The sequence below is a fragment of the Lithobates pipiens genome, unplaced genomic scaffold, assembly GCF_037356315.1.
Source record: "Lithobates pipiens isolate NorthernLeopardFrog02 unplaced genomic scaffold, aLitPip1_a1.2 Scaffold_13, whole genome shotgun sequence".
Lineage (NCBI taxonomy): Eukaryota > Metazoa > Chordata > Amphibia > Anura > Ranidae > Lithobates > Lithobates pipiens.
The window spans coordinates 517,169,809-517,187,024 of record NW_027507718.1 but is presented as its reverse complement, the minus strand read 5'-3'; positions in this window follow the sequence as shown (position 1 = coordinate 517,187,024).

Sequence of the window (17,216 nt, the reverse complement as noted above, 5' to 3'; positions counted from 1 at the left end):
CCCCCTCACAGCTGTATATATGTCAGCCCCCTCACACCTGTATATATGTCACCCCCCACACACTATACTATATATGCCAGCCCCCCCAAATACACACACACACACCTGTATATATGTCAGCCCCGCTCACCCACCTGTATATGTCAACCCCCCCCTGACACCTGTATATATGTCAGACCTCCACACACACACACCTGTATATATGTCAGCCCCCTCACACCTGTATATATGTCAGCCCCCCACACACACCTGTATATATGTCAGCCCCCCCCCACACCTGTATATATGCTAGCCCCCCACACACACCTGTATATATGTCAGCCCACACACACACACCTGTATATATGTCAGCCCCCCCATACTCACCTGTATTTATGTCAGGCCCCCCACACTCATCTGTATTTATGTCAACCCCCCCCCCCCCCCCCCCCACACACCTGTATTTATGTCAGACCCCCCCCCCCACACACACACACACCTGTGTTTATGTCAGGCCCCCACACACACACCTGTATATATGCTAGCCCCCCCCACACACACCTGTATATGTCAGCCCCCCTCACATCTGTATATATGTCAGCCCCCCACACACCTGTATATATGCTAGCCCCCCTCCCACCTGTATATATGTCAGCCCCCCACATACACCTGTATATATGTCAGCCCCCTCACACCTGAATATATGTCAGGCCCCCCACACTCACCTGTATTTATGTCAGCCCCCCACACACACCTGTATTTATGTTAGACCGCCCCCACACACACACACCTGTGTTTATGTCAGCCCCCCCCACACACCTTTATATATGCTAGCCCCCCCCCACACACACCTGTATATGTCAACCCACTTATACGCCTGTATAAATGCCAGCCCTACACACACACACACACCTGTATACAGTGACGGCTGGTGCTCAAAAATTTTCAAGGGGGTGCAAACAAACTGAACAATTCAGGAAAAAAAAACATCAATTGCAGCCACTGTGTCCATCAAATGCTGCCACTGTGCCATCAAATGCTGCCACTGTGCCATCAAATGCCACCACTGTGCCATCAAATGCCACCACTGTGCCCATTTAAAAGTTAACACTGTGACCCCCCCCCCCCGGCCGCTCGCTGTCCGCCCGGCCCTTACCCTATCTCGGCGGGGCAGCGGCGTCTCCTCTCCTCCTCCTGATAGGCATCCAATCACAGTGAATCAGGTGAAGGGTAACAGGGCAGAGAGGCGGTTCAGTGTTAGAAAAGCAAATATTAATTGTTCTAACACACCTTGGTAAACTGCGAGCGCAATGATCTGCTCTCGCAGTTCACCTTTTTTGAAGCATATTAGAGCCTATGGCTCTAATCAGGTGCTTCAAAAATACATGCTCGCCGCTGTAATTCAGGCGCCCGGCACCCAAAAAGGGTCTGGATGCCTGAATAGGGGGTGGCTACAGCGGCCATGGATAGAATCATGCTATGCAATGCATGAATCTATCCATGATACATAGCAGTGGGTGGCGCCCGTGCACCCTCAATGGGCGCATCGCCGCTGCCTGTATATATCCCAGCCCCCCACAAACACCTGTGTATATATATATATGTCAGCCCCACACATACAAAAATCTGTAAACACGCAAGGCTCTGCCCCTCCCCCCCTACACAAACAGCCCCCCTCCCATTCCTTCAAAGCCCATACTTGTAAAGAATTTCTTCCTACCTGGTCCCAGCTCATTTTCACAAAGCTGACATGCTGCAGACACATAAAAGCCCAGTGCACAAGGAGTGCACATGCACATAGTAGCCAGAGGTGGCAGTAAAGAGCTTGATGTCTGAGCTCAATGCCACAGAGAGCACACATTGTGAGATTGTTTCTGTAATGCACAGCATGGCTCCCCTTCATCTGTCCAGCCTCCTTCTGGCCCTGGGGGCCCCTTACAGTTGTAACGGCTGTACCCCCCTGATGGCGGCCCTGACAGGACCCCAGAATCAATCACTGCCTTCAGGCTTTCTAAGGGCGTACATTTTTTATTTCACTCCTCGCTACCTATCACAGTTTCGGAAGTCATGAAATGCTCAGATAGCACAACTCCCCCACCCCCCATGACCCCATTTTGGAAATTAGACACCCCAAGCTATTTGCTGAGATAGGTAGTGAGGAAGTTAACCATTTTACGCCCTTAGAAATCCTGAAATCGGTGATTGGTTTTTGGGGTCCTGTACGCATCTAGGCTGCCAAAAAGTCCCACACAAGTTACATAGTCACACAGGTTGAAAAAAGACACAAGTCCAACCTATGTGTGTGATTATATGTCAGTATTACATTGTATATCCCTGTATGTTGTGGTTGTTCAGGTGCTTATCTAATAGTTTTTTGAAACTATCAATGCTCCCTGCTGAAACCACCCCCTGTGGAAGGGAATTCCACATCCTTGCCGCTCTTACAGTAAAGAACCCACTATGCAGTTTAAGGTTAGACCACTTTTCTTCTAGTTTCAGGGAATTCCCTTTCGCAGAAAAGTTTTATCCCTATTGTGGGGTCACCAATACAATATTTATAGATTGAAATCATATTCCCTCTCAAGCATCTCTTCTCCAGAGAGAACAAGTTCAGTGCTTGCAACCTTTACTCATAACTAATATCCTCCAGACCCTTTATTTGTTTTGTTGCCCTTCTCTGTACTCTCTCCAGTTCCAGGACATCCTTTCCACATCCTGTGGGAAGTTATTGACCTGCTTAGCTTAGTATCATCTGCAAATACAGAGATAGAGCTGTTTATCCCATCCTCCAGGTCATTTATAGTTACATAGTTACATAGTTAGTAAGGTTGAATAAAGACACCAGTCCATCCAGTTCAACCTGAGTGTCTACATTTGTCCCTATCCCTGTACATTGCACACTCACATCAGTCCCTACCCTCAAGGAGCCCACAAGCCCACATATGCTTGGTGCTTACACTTCACACTTCGACGTTTTCACAGCTAAAAAGATCCCAGTTTTAGCGTGTTGGCAGCCTTTCTCTGAATTTTTCTCTTTTGAGTTTTTTGACTACTGCGCAGTGTTATTGTATATATATATATATAGCCAATCAGGATTAGACAAGACATTCAAGACATTTGACCAATCATGAAACATTGACATTTAGAGCGTCATACATTAAGCAGAATTTTTAGGGGAATTTTTGATAAAAGATCCCCAGACACATATTTATAAAAATAGATATCATGACCTTTAAAATTGTCTACATTAAACCACATAAAATCACCTTATGAATATTTCCTACTTCCTATAAAAATTCTAAAGCTAGCTCTGACCACAAATGCATCCAGTTTCTTGCAGACTTCAGAAGTAACTTGCAAAGCATGGTGTTTCACTAAACTTCAGTAAATATCTGTTCAAGCAGAGTCTAAATGTAATAAGAGGAGTATAAATTTAAAGGGTGACTCTCCCTACCCTTACAGCATGTAATTACAATTCTTGATATAATAGTTCATAGGAGGGCCCATTCCTGTGCCCACCCAGAGTAACTATGAGGACTTATAGTGTTGTGGCACCAGCACCACAACCACCAAAGGTAAATTTTTCTACCACTGTTCAACAATGGCATGTAATTACAATTCTTGATATAATCGTTCACAGCAGGGCGCTCCAGCGCCCACCAAGAGTCACTTTGAGGGCTTACAATGTTGTGGCAACACCAACACCTTGTTCCGCCATTTCTGCAGAGCATATAGGGCAGGCCCCTAATTTCAAACATCCAACTTACAAACGTCTCCTATTTCCAAACGGAAGGAGACAACAGGAAGTGAGATGAAAAAAGACGTACGATAAAACAAATTATACATGGGTGATAACCCTTCCCTATGTTTTCCAAAAAGCTTAAAAATAGATTTTTTGACTGGAGCTACACTTTAAAAATGTACCAGTTGAAAATTACAAACAGATTCTACTTAACACAACAAACCTACACAGTCCATGTCTTGTTTGCACCGCCTGTATACTGCTGTTCTGAGTATATAGGGCCTGGGGGCCACACGTATTTACTTTTTTTAATGTGGGTACGTAGTTGAGAAACAAGCCAAAAGTCGGTAACAAATAGTTGCAGGTTGGGATTCAGCAGAAGCTTAGTCCAGGAACAAGCCAAATGTCGGTAATAAATTGTAGCGAGGATACGGTCAACAGCAGGAGAGATAGGAGCAAGATATTGGCTGGTGAAGGCACAATATTCTGGCAACCAGGAAGTGCAGAGACATGGCTTAAATCAGGAAGTTCATGGGAGGAGCAAAGGGTTCAAGGCAAACAAGATTCAAGACAAGATCATTCAAGGAATTGTCCAAGGAGCTGTCCAGCATTCCAGGTGGCTCAGCAAGCAGAGTCCCTGCCAGACACACCAGAGGTCCTAGGTTCAAGCCCAGGTCCTAACAGTACTCCCCTCCTCCCAGGATGTCCCCTGGACATCTTAGGGCCAGGTTTCTGAGGAAACCTCTGGTGGAATTCCCTTGTTAATCTAGGGGCATGAACATTCTTTTCAGGCTCCCAGGAATTTTCTTCTGGCCCATATCCTTCCCATTGAACCAAATATTGCAATTTGTTCCTAGAGATTCTGGAGTCAAGAATTTTTCCCACCACAAATTCTTCTTCACCCTGTACCTCAACAGGTGGAGGAGGAGGATGAATTCTTCCAGAAAAAGTATTTTCATGAAATGGTTTGAGTAGTGATATATGAAACAAAGGGTGAATCTTCATATTGTCAGGAAGTTTTAGGCGAAAAGTGACTGGGTTGATTTGAGCAGAAATCTCAAAAGGTCCCATAAACTTTTGACCCAACTTAGCACATGGAACTTGAACTTTTAAATTTTTGGTAGATAACCAAACTTTCTCACCTACTTGAAAAGTGGGAATAGACCTACGATGTCTGTCAGCAGCCTTCTTGTAATATTCCTGCGCTTCCTTCAATGTATCAGTCAATTTCTCCTGGATCTCATGTAATGAAGTTAGTCTGTTGGTAACAGCAGGAATTGAAGTTGAGATGGGGAGATCAGGAATAAAAACTGGATGATACCCGGTGTTTAACCAGTTGCCGACCGCCGCACGACGATGTACGTCGACAGCATGGCACGGGCAGGCATATGGGCGTACATGTACGTCCCTGCCTTCCCGCGGGTCGGGGGCCCGACCGGGCCCCCGCCCGGTGCCTGCGGCGGTCGGTTTTCGTGCGGGAGCGATCCCGGACGAGGGGACGGCCATTCGTTCATGGCCACCCCCTCGCGATCGCTCCCGACGAATGAAAATCCTTCGTGACATCACTTCCTCTCCTTACGGAGAGGAAGTGATGTCCTGTAAGGAGAGGAAGTGATGTATTCTCTCCTCCGTGTCGGTATTTTTCGTTCCGACACGGAGGAGAGCGGATCGGTGAGTTGCACCAACACTCTACACATACAGTAGAACATGCCAGGCACACTCACACCCCCCCGATCACCCCCCCCCCCAATTACCCCTGCCCCCCAGTCACAGTGACACCAATGTAATTTTTTTTTTTTTTTTGCATTGGTGTCATTTGTGACTGTATTAACTGTTAGGGCAGTTAGGGTTAGCCCCCTTTAGTTCTAATGTACCCCCCTAACCAGCAGTTCGCATAGGGCAGTGTGAACTGCCGCCGGGAGGCATGCGATGTGGGAACCCGCCGCGCATTCGTGGCGTTCCCGCATCGCTCCAGTGTGAACCCAGCCTAATAAGCGATCATTTTTCTGATCGCCGTATTAGTGTCACAGGTGACGCTAGTTAGGCAGGTAGGTATTTAGGTTCGCCACAGCTTTTTATAGCGCCAGGGACCCCCATATACTACCGCATAAAGCCCCCTGATTGCCCCCTAGTTAACCCTTTCACCAGTGATCACCATATAACTGTTACAGGTGACGCTGGTTGGTTAGTTATTTTTTTATAGTTTCAGGGCACCCGCCATTTATTACCTAATAAAGGTTTAACCCCCTGATCACCCGGCGGGTGTCATTTGTGACTGTAATAACTGTTAGGGCAGTTAGGGTTAGCCCCCTTTAATTCTAAGGTACCCCCCTAACCCCCCCAATAAAGGTTTAACCCCGTGATCACCCCCCGTCGCCAGTGTCACTAAGGCTGGGTTCACATTGCAGCGGTTTATGAGAACGGATGTGATTCGCACCGCACTGCAGTGCAAATCACATCCGATCTCTGTGCGATTCGAGTTCAGCTATACAGATAGTATGGCTGAATTCGTGTCGCACCCGCCGCAAACTCGCACGGGACCCTTTTTTTGGTCCGCAGCAGAATCGGATCGCATGGGTGTTCACACCATGCGATCCAAGTTTGCAGATCGCACTGCGATATGCGAACTGATCTGGGGGTGTCATTAACATTTCACTGACACTCCCAGCAGTTCGCATAGGGCAGTGTGAACTGCCGCCGGGAGGCATGTGATGCGGGAACCCGCCGCGGATTCGTGGCGTTCCCGCATCGCTCCAGTGTGAACCCAGCCTAATAAGCGATCGTTTTTCTGATCGCTGTATTAGTGTCACAGGTGACGCTAGTTAGGCAGTTAGGTATTTAGGTTCGCCGCAGCTTTTTATAGCGCCAGGGACCCCCATATACTACCGCATAAAGCCCCCTGATTGCCCCCTAGTTAACCCTTTCACCAGTGATCACCATATAACTGTTACAGGCGACGCTGGTTGGTTAGTTATTTTTTTATAGTTTCAGGGCACCCGCCATTTATTACCTAGTCTCACTAGTGTACCCCTAAATTTAGGGGTGTCTACTTTCCAAAATGGGGTCATTTGGGGGGGGTTTGTGCCATCTTGGCATTTTATGGCCTTCAAAACTGTAACGCCCTTAGAAAGCCTGAAGGCGGTGCTTGGTTTTCGGGGCCCCGTACGCGGCTAGGCTCCCAAAAAGTCCCACATATGTGGTATCCCCGTACTCAGGAGAAGCAGCAGAATTTATTTTGGGGTGTCATTTCACATATGCCCATGGCATGCGTGAGCAATATATCATTTAGTGACAACTTTGTGAAAAAAAAAAAAAAAAAAAGTTTGTAATATTCCCGCAACTTGTGGCAAAATATAAAATATTCCATGAACTCAACATGCCTCTCAGCAAATAGCTTGGGGTGTCTACTTTCTAAAATGGGGTCATTTGTGGGGGTTTTGTGCCATCTTGGCATTTTATGGCCTTCAAAACTGTAATAGGTAGTGAGAAGTGAACTCAAAAATTTACGCCCTTAGAAAGCCTGAAGGCGGTGCTTGGTTTTCGGGGCCCCGTACGCGGCTAGACTCCCAAAAAGTCCCACATATGTGGTATCCCCGTACTCAGGAGAAGCAGCAGAATTTATTTTGGGGTGTCATTTCACATATGCCTATGGCATGCTTGAGCAATATATCATTTAGTGACAACTTTGTGTCATTATTCAATCGCTTGAGGCAAAAAAATAAAATATTCAATGGGCTCAACATGCCTCTTATCAATTTCCTTAGGGGGTCTACTTTCCAAAATGGGGTCATTTGGGGGGGTTTTGTACTGCCCTGTCATTTTAGCACCTCAAGAAATGAGATAGGCAGTCGTAAACTAAAAGCTGCGTAAATTCCAGAAAACGTACCTTAGTTTGTAGATGTGACAACTTTTGCGCAAACCAATAAATATACAATTATTGACTTTTTTTTTACCAAAGACATGTGGCTGAATACATTTTGGCCTAAATGTATGACTAAAATTGAGTTTATTGGATTTTTCTAATAACAAAAAGTAGAAAATATCATTTTTTTTCAAAATTTGCGGTCTTTTTACGTTTATATCGCAAAAAATAAAAATCGCAGAGGCAATCAAATACCATCAAAAGAAAGCTCTATTTGTGGGAAGAAAAGGACGCAAATTTTGTTTGGGTACAACATTGCATGACCGCGCAATTACCAGTTAAAGCAGCGCAGTGCCAAAGTGCAAAATGGTCCGGTCTTAAAGTGGTTAAGAAAAATGGGCTTTGGGATGTGGAACTATGTTTAGAGTTATTATAAGCAAACTCTGTCGTAGGAAGGTAGTCCACCCAGTCATCCTGAAGATAACTCACGAAACATCGAAGGTATTGCTCCAGAGTTTGATTGGTCCTCTCGGTCTGACCATTGGACTGTGGATGAAAAGCCGAGGACAGATTAACTGTTACACCTAAAGCTGAGCAAAAACTTCTCCAAAATTTTGAGGTAAACCGTACCCCTCTGTCAGACACCACATCATCAGGAATTCCATGAAGTTTAAAAACTTCTCTAACCATTACCTCAGCAGTATGTTCGGCGGAGGGTACCCCTTTAACTGGAATAAAATGAGCCATCTTAGTGAGACGGTCAACGACTACCAGAATGGTGGTCATCCCTTTTGAAAGAGGAAGGTCAACCACAAAGTCCATATAAATTTACCCCCATGGTCTTGATGGAACAGGTAGTGGTAGAAGTAACCCCAGAGGAGAAGATGGAGGTGTCTTATTGCGAGCACAGGTTAGACATGAAGCCACATAACTCTTAACATCTTTCTTGTACCCAGGCCACCAAAAGGAACTTGATAAGAGTTCTTCTGTCTTAGAAACCCCAAAATGACCAGCAAGCTTGGAGTCATGTACCAACCTGAGGGCTTCTAACTGTACTGATTCAGGTACATAGAGGCAATGCGCTTGAGTCCAAAAACCATTGTTGTACTTGAGGTTAATGTCCTTAGGAGGATTATTAAGAAGTGGGTCATTCTCATACCCCTCCTTGAGAAGATTAAGAAATGTCTTCGAACTCATGGCCCCTAGAAAGTTCTTTTGAGGCAGGATTGTACATTCAGAGGTGCTTTCCTGGAGAGGCCCAGACAACATCCGTGATAGGGCATCAGCCTTACCATTCCTTGATCCAGGGCGGTATGAAATAACAAAATTAAACCTGGAAAAGAAAAGGGTCCAACGTGCTTGTCTAGATGACAACCTTTTAGCAGACCTAATAAATTCTAAATTTTTATGATCGGTGAGAACGGTTACAGGGTGCTTAGCTTCTTCCAGCAGATGCCTCCACTCAGAAAATGCTTCCTTAATTGCCAGCAGCTCCTTGTTTCCAATGTCATAATTCATCTCGGCTGAAGACATCAGTCAAGAGAAATAAGCACAAGGATGAAGCTGCATTTTTTCTCCCATTCGCTAAGAAAGGATAGCTCCCACAGCAGAGATAGAAGCATCAACTTCTACGATAAAAGGTAGTTCTGGATCTGGATGTACCAGTAGTGGTGCAGAGGTGAAGAGAGTTTTCAGTTTACTAAAGGCAGCCTGTGCCTCAGGTGACCACAAAAAGGGCACCCCTTTCTTTGTCAACTGTTGGATTGGAGCAATTACCTTAGAGAAATTCCTTATAAATCTTCTGTAAAAGTTGGCAAATCCAACAAATCGCTGTATCTCTTTAACATTCTTAGGGGCGGGCCAATCCACCACAGCTTTGATCTTATCGGGATCCATGCTTACCCCTTCAGAAGAGATTATGTATCCCAAGAACTGGATCTGAGTTTGTTCAAACTCGCATTTCTCTAATTTTATGTAAAGTTGATTTTGCCTTAATCTCTGGAAAACAATACAGACACGCTTGCGGTGTTCTTCCAAAGTATCAGAGAAAATGAGAATGTCATCCAAATATGCTATTACAAACTGATCAAGCAAATCTTGAAAAGCATCATTAATAAAATGTTGAAAAGTTGCAGGAGCATTGCAAAGCCCAAAGGGCATGACCAAGGCTCAAAATGTCCATATCTGGTTCTGAAAGCAGTTTTCCATTCATCTCTGGGACGAATGCGGACAAGGTTATATGCCCCCCATAAATCTAATTTGGTAAAGAGCTTGGCAGAGCGGAGTCTCTCAAGCATTTCTGGAATCAGTGGGAGTGAATAGCGATTCTTAATTGTGATCTTATTTAAATCTCTGTAGTCAATACATGAACGCAGGGTGGAGTCCTTTTTCGTCACGAAGAATAAGGCTGCGCCAGCAGGAGAGGTTGAGTGTCTGATAAAACGCTTCTCAAGATTCTCATTAATCCACTCCCTGAGCACTTTTAGTTCAGGTTCTGATAAAGAATAAAGACGACCAAATGGTATTTCTGCCCCTGGAAGCAATTCAATGGGACAATCATAAGAGCGATGAGGAGGCAGCTGATCTGTGTTCTTTTTATCACAAACGTCCCGAAACTCAAGATATTGTGGAGGTAGCTTGTCGTATGACTGGATAGTTGCCAAAACTGCTTGTAAATCTTGGGTTGGTGGAGGGCTTATTTGATAAGATTCTTTGCAATGTTTCTTGCAATGTTCAGATGTAAAGCTTAAAGAACGTGTCTCCCAGTTGATGGAGGGATTATGGATAGAGAACCAAGGAATGCCCAGGATACTAGGAAACTTGGGTGATGTAATCAGCTCAAAGCTGATAGTCTCCTGATGGTCAGTTTCAATTAGGAGTTTAAGTGGGATTGTCTTGTGGGTAACAGGGCCTGAAGTCAAAGGTGAGCCATCCACAGTTTCCATATCAATTGGGGCGAGTTTATTTCTTATTTGAATGTTATTACTTTGGGCAAATTCGATGTCGATGAAGTTTCCCCCAGCCCCTGAGTCCAGCATAGCAGAGCAAGGTATTTCATTGCTTTCAACAAAAAAAAATGTTTTCCAAAAATCTTAAAAATAGATTTTTTGACTGGAGATACACTTTAAAAATGTACCAGTTCAAAATTAAAAACAGATTCTACTTAACACAACAAACCTACACAATCCCTGTCTTGTTTGCACCGCCTGTATACTGCTGTTCTGAGTATATAGGGCCTGGGGGCCCCATGCCTTTCATTTTTTTAATTTGGGTACGGGGTTCCCATTAATATCCGTACAAGACTCAAAGGGGCTGGTAATGGGCAAGGGGGGCTACCTATGCCATTTTTCTCAATGATTTTCATCCATATTGCCAGAACCAGATATTACATTAAAACCGCAAGCAGTTTTAAATTACTTTTTTTCCGTTAAATGTAAATTTGTGCAGGGACTGTTCTAAACACGGGAAACACATGCCACTTCACAGACACCCCCCAGGCATGATATTTAAAGGAATATTTCACTTTTTTTTTCACTTTAATCGTCATTAAAATCAGTGTTCCCGAAAAAACTGCCATTTTTAAAAAAAGTAAAAGTCCCCTGGGGCAGGTCCCCAAACCCTTTTTAGGAGAATATCTTGAATATTAGCCATTAAAATTAACACTTTTTATTTTGAACATTTGAGTCCCATAGACTTCAATGGGGTTCTAAAGTTTGCAGGAATTTTCGGCCCGTTTGAAAGTTCTGGTGCGAACAGAACCGAGGGGGTGTTCAGCTCATCCCTAGTCATGACACAGGCTAAGGATCTTGGGGTGCAGACTTCAGGGTACTTGTACAGGAATAACCCCTCTTGTTCCTGGAAGCAAACACCCGGTGATAGAACATCCCTCACGGATGCCTGTTTAAGCTGGGTGATCAGATCTACTTGTATTAGCAGAAAACTTTGGGCCAGCAGGATTGTGTCTGCTTGGTGAGGTTCTTCTTTTTCTGGGTACATGTGAGATAATGCATCAGGCTTGCCATTCTTGGAACCTGGTCTGTAGGTGATATGGAAGGAGAAATGGGAAAAGAATAGTGCCCTCCTGGCTTGACGAGTTCTTAATCGTTTGGCTGTTCTGAGGTACTCAAGATTTTTGTGATTGGTAAAGATCAAAATGGGGTGAGCTGCTCCTTCCAGTAAGTAACGCCATTCTTCTAGGGCTGTCTTTTTGGCCAATAACTCCCAGTCTGCCACATCGTAATTCCTTTCTGCGGAGCTGAGTTTCCTAGAAAAGAAGGCAATGGGGTGTGACAGTATGGAACCCACGGCATTCTCCGAAGCATCAAATTCAACACATGAGATTGAGAGACACTGACCATTAAATAATCGGAGTATAACTACAACACAAGAAATAAGTTTGTATATTTAAAAAAAATGTATAGGGCTTTGTTAAAGAAATTCAAACTTGTATGTAATTGTAAAAAAAAAAACTGCTTTACAAGGATGCATTTGGCAACCAAAACAGTCGATGCAGAAAAAAGAATCATATTAAAAAAAAAGAGAAATCTATCAAACTGAAGTGTATAAAAAGAGGGGAGAGGAGATGATCACGTTGTCACTAACGTACAGTGAACACATTACTGATTGATATTCAGTGCCTTTCTGTACATTCAAGATGTATAAAAGGAAGGAGTGTTTGTTATTTTACATGTATAGAATGATCAACTATCCCTTTTCATTGAACTTCTGTAAAATTTGGCTCTTTTGGATTGTGTTGTGGATGACATTATTCATAAACAAGGCTCAGCGTTCACCACCAATAAAGGATTTCCAGTTGGGGTGCCCAGATGATGAAATTATTTTATATCGGGAGGGTGACCTTCTCATCGGAGGAGTGTTCACATTATCTGCAGGTACTCTAAATATGACAAGCATTGATGCAAGATCAGTTCTTTGCTGTGCTGAGTAAGTAGAATTTTACATTACTGTTTTATATTTTTTTCTTTGTGTGTGTAATTTCTCAAATATGGTTTATGAAATTTCACATCCAATGACTAGAAATTAAAGGGATACTGTGAGTAGGGAGTAACCATTGCTGATTTTTTTTAAACAACATAGAAACCTGTGCTGGGAAGGTGTAGGGTTGTCATAGTTGACCTCTCATTCTACAAAAAGTAGTTCCCTGGCTGATATGCTAATCCCCCAGCTTCAGTTCTTCATGGATCATAGGATTGGAACAATATGCAGATTAGAAATTGTGAAAACACACTGACTTTCTGGATCTGCAGGCTTCTTCACCTCAGAAAGTATGTACCAAAGACAGCCAGGCAGATGGAGGTCAGCATCCGTATTGCTATCATTTTTGAAAGGTGTTTAATTAAGATTTTCACATAAGAAACCACGTACAACAGTAAAGAATGTTAAATAGCAACATTACAGGCATACATGACCAACAATAATAACAAAAGAAGTGCAGAAAAGGGCTACACAGAGCCCAAGTGAGACAACTATATAGCAGACAAAACATAATGTTGAAAAAAAACGAAATAAATAAAAAAAAAAACCTTCATGGAAAGACACCATATGAAAAACACACACTCAAGAAATCAAACCCAAACCAGTGCCGCTTTCCTCCCTCTCTTTCTCAGGCATTTGAAAACCAATCCAGAAAATGACTTAGTCCCCTTATACTGAAGAACAGCAGCAGAGTTGAAATGAGGGAAGAAGACATTAGATACATAGCAATATCTCCCCAAAAGGAATATGACATTTTGAGCAAGGGCTGCCAAATTTTGGAGAACTTCTTGGGGTAGACCCATCTCTTGTAAATCAACTTAAATATAGGTATATCAGCATCCACTATACAATAGAACTGCTGTAATGATGGCGAGGCAGAATTTTTCCAGTTTAACAAAATAACCTTGCAAGCATAATAGAAAAGCAAACAGAGCAGAATCCAGGAATTAGTACAAATGCAAATGCTATGAAATCATTACAAAATTCCCAATAGACCTTCTTCTGGGGTTTGTGGGACTGGAAGATTTAGAGCAGTTTCCAGAAAGAAAAGTGTGGCAGTCCTTCAACTCCTCAGAAGAGGCAAAAATATTATTCTGAAAAACATGTGATAAATTGGTAACCCACATATGACCCCACCAGGAGGGGAAATTTTGGTTATGCCACAACAGAGCCTTGGGTGACACCCCAGAAACAGGAGGGAGACTCTCATGCCATGCAAGAAAACACACATTCACTGGTGACTACATGAAACAGGTATCGAAATATCGAAATAGGATCTAATGAATCTGAATTGGGTCTCTTATCTATGGCCTGTAACTTGCAAGGAGTCAACGTGTTTTTTATAGTTCGTGCCCTCCTGAAGGTGACCTGAGAGGTGGATGGCAAGACTGAACCTAATATCTGCTCTAACCTTCAAATGCTATAATGTTTAGGAATGATCTTGGAGATCAATCTATATTGATAATTTTAAGTCATGATGAACCTTACTGCGTTTGGATTCCTATCTAGTGATGTGGTTCTAATTCTCTTGGAAGATGGTTCCATGTGCATGTTGAAAGCCTCTTGTGTCAACTATCGGAGGATAGCCAGTACAATATAATCTTCCTCCTTAGAACAATTCCTCCTTAGTCTATTTAAATTGGCCACTATGGATATGTATTTTCCATGCTGCATGGTGGCAACTTGAAAAGTGAAGATAGGAATCGCAATCAGTGGATTTGATGTGATTTCTAGTAATGATGGTATGATCATTATGAGATACAATAAGACTAGGTCCAAAAAGACCAATTCATGAAGTTCTAAAACATGCGTAAAGGACAGTCCAAAAGATTTGGCATGGCAATGGGCCAAAAAGGAGGCAAACACATCCAGACACCCTCCCAGATGAGCAAAATGTCATTGATGTATCTGCCGTAAAATACTATGTTTTTGGCAAAGGGGGTGTTGGCCCAGATGTGTTCATCCTCCCAATAGCTCATAGTTACTTTTTCATATACTGGGGCTAAATTAGAGACCATAGCTGTGCCTTTTAGCTGTATATAAAATTGATCCAGAAAAGTGAAATAATTAAGTGTTAAGCAAAAGTTGGCACTTTATATCCCCATTTTTTATTAATAAATATTGTGGGGCCCTAAGGCCTATCTCATGAGGAATAGACATACAATGAGGAAACATCTAAGGATGCTCACATGTAATTATCCTCCCAGGAATATTGCTTTAGCATGTTTATAACGTGACTAGAGACTGTAATATATGATGGAAGCTAACATACTAGGGGTTTAACAAAGTAAACCAACAGTCCACTGGTGAAATTATTTGTGCTGACCACTATTGGCCTAACAGGGGGGTTATCTAGTAATTTTTTTGTACTTTGGGGAGGTGGTAGAAGCAAGGGGTGCCCACCTATTCCTACACATCTCCAGCATGGTATAGTACAGACTAATAATGTTTTAAACTTTATATTATGAACAATAAGCTACAAACATTTTAGCTTATACACCTGGCTTATACTCCATATTTGGTAATACACCTTCATGGTTTAACGAACACTTATTACCAATCTGAAGCACGCTGTTGATTTCATTGCTTGGGGTTAAGCACTGGCCACACCTTGCCTGGGGTATAATTTGTCTTCCCTGGTTTAATCAGGGTTAGTGCTAAGAAGAGAGACAAGCAGGCTGTGGGGTAACATGTCTGCAGGCCTGGAGAAGACCCAGTGAGGTCTATTTACTAGCCAGGAGGCTTAAAACTGTTTGTCTGGACTTTTGTTTTTGGACTGTGTTTCTTAGCCCTGCGTGGGAATCCTTTTGTTTGCTGTACACGCTGACCAATAAACACAGGCAGGAAGCCCTTTTACCTCTGTAGCACAGCCCCCTAAGGGACTGCTTGGAATTATTTGATTGTCTGCACGGCCATGACCTGGTGAACATTCCAACCCACCTGACACTCTTGGTCCAGACATCCTTGTATCACTGTAGAGTAATAAATCAGACAACTCTGCGTATTTATGTTCTGAGAATATTTACTGGAACAAATTAAAGGAGATGTTGTCACAAAAAGAAGGTAACAGATCTGCTGAGTTTTAGGCAACAGCGCCAATTTAGCAAAGGAATTCCTGCAAAAGACACAAAGAAAATATGAACAAATGACAATATGATATGTACACTTCCTTAAAGAAATAATGCTACCCCCCTCAAAGGATGTTTTATGCTAGTAAATTATACTGACACTATGCAGAGGATGGAACCTGGCCAGCCTATACTGCTACCCTAAGGAGAGAATATAGGTCTAGTAACAATAATTGTAATGACCCTTGTATCAGCCCTAGCATCAATTACCCCATTGCAGATCTGATGGTCTTCACCGGTACGTAGGAGCTCATTAACTGTAATCCAATTAGGTGTAATAGGAAGCAATAGATTTATTGTAGTAAGGAAGGCTAAAGATGTCTAAGCACAGTGTTTAAATAGATCCAATAAAGTATTGCTAGGGTAGAGATGTCCGTGCAAATTGTTCCAGTGAAACTATGACAAAGGATGGGTAAAGGTTGGGTGACTGCCCTCTCACCAACGACCAGACCATTACGATGTCTTCTGGACAGTGACTCGTGTATACTCATGCAGCAGATCTGCCATCTCAATCTTCCAATGTGAAGTTGGTACACCGACTGGCAGGCGACCAGAGTGGTGCTGGATGGATGTCCGACTTCAAGCGGCAGCGCTAGGCCCCTCAAGTATGGGTTGGAAGGTGGTCTTCCACGTGTTAGACCCCGACCTCTCTCTCCATGCACGGAGAGATCTGTCTTGCGTCAGGCCCGGGAGAAAAAGAGCTCCACGTGGGCTTTTGCTTCTTTTATAGCTACTTACAGCAATCTTCCTAATCGCAGCAAATATTCCTGGGATATGTAGTCCAGGCACATAATCATGCAACGCAATTATCGGATGAGAGAACTACTCATCCCACCATCCCTTTTGTTTGGCAAAAAAATATGATTTCACCTGAAACACTGATCACTAGAGGGACAGGCAATGCTTTGAAACACTGCAGGGCATGGTACTTTACGATTGTAGTCCATATTGCTACACCTCTTTGCGAGCTCTCCAGTTGAAGCTGAAACCCACAGTTGGTGTTTCAGATCTGGGCAATTACTCTACTAATCCACGCTGAAAGGCAAGTTTTCTGGTTCTGCTGTGTACCTGATGTTAAAACTGCAATGAAGCTCTGTGAAAGTTTGTGTCTATACTAAGGATGAGCCGAACACCCCCCGGTTCGGTTCGCACCAGAACTTTCGAACGGACCCCAAATTCGTACGAACGTTAGAACCCCATTGAAGTCTATGGGACTCGAACGTTTGAAATTAAAAGTGCTAATTTTAACGGCTAATATGCAAGATACTGTCCTAAAAAGGGTTTGGGGGCCTGGCTCCTGCCCTAGGGGACATGGGTCAATGCAAAAAAAAGTTTTAAAAATGGCCGTTTTGGCGGGAGCACTGATTTTAATGACGATTAAAGTGAAAAAAAAAAGTGAAATATTCCTTTAAATATGGTGCCTGGGGGGTGTCTGTAGTATGCCTGTGAAGTGCCACGTGTTTCCCGTGTTTAGAACAGTCCCTGCACAAAATGACATTTAACGGAAATA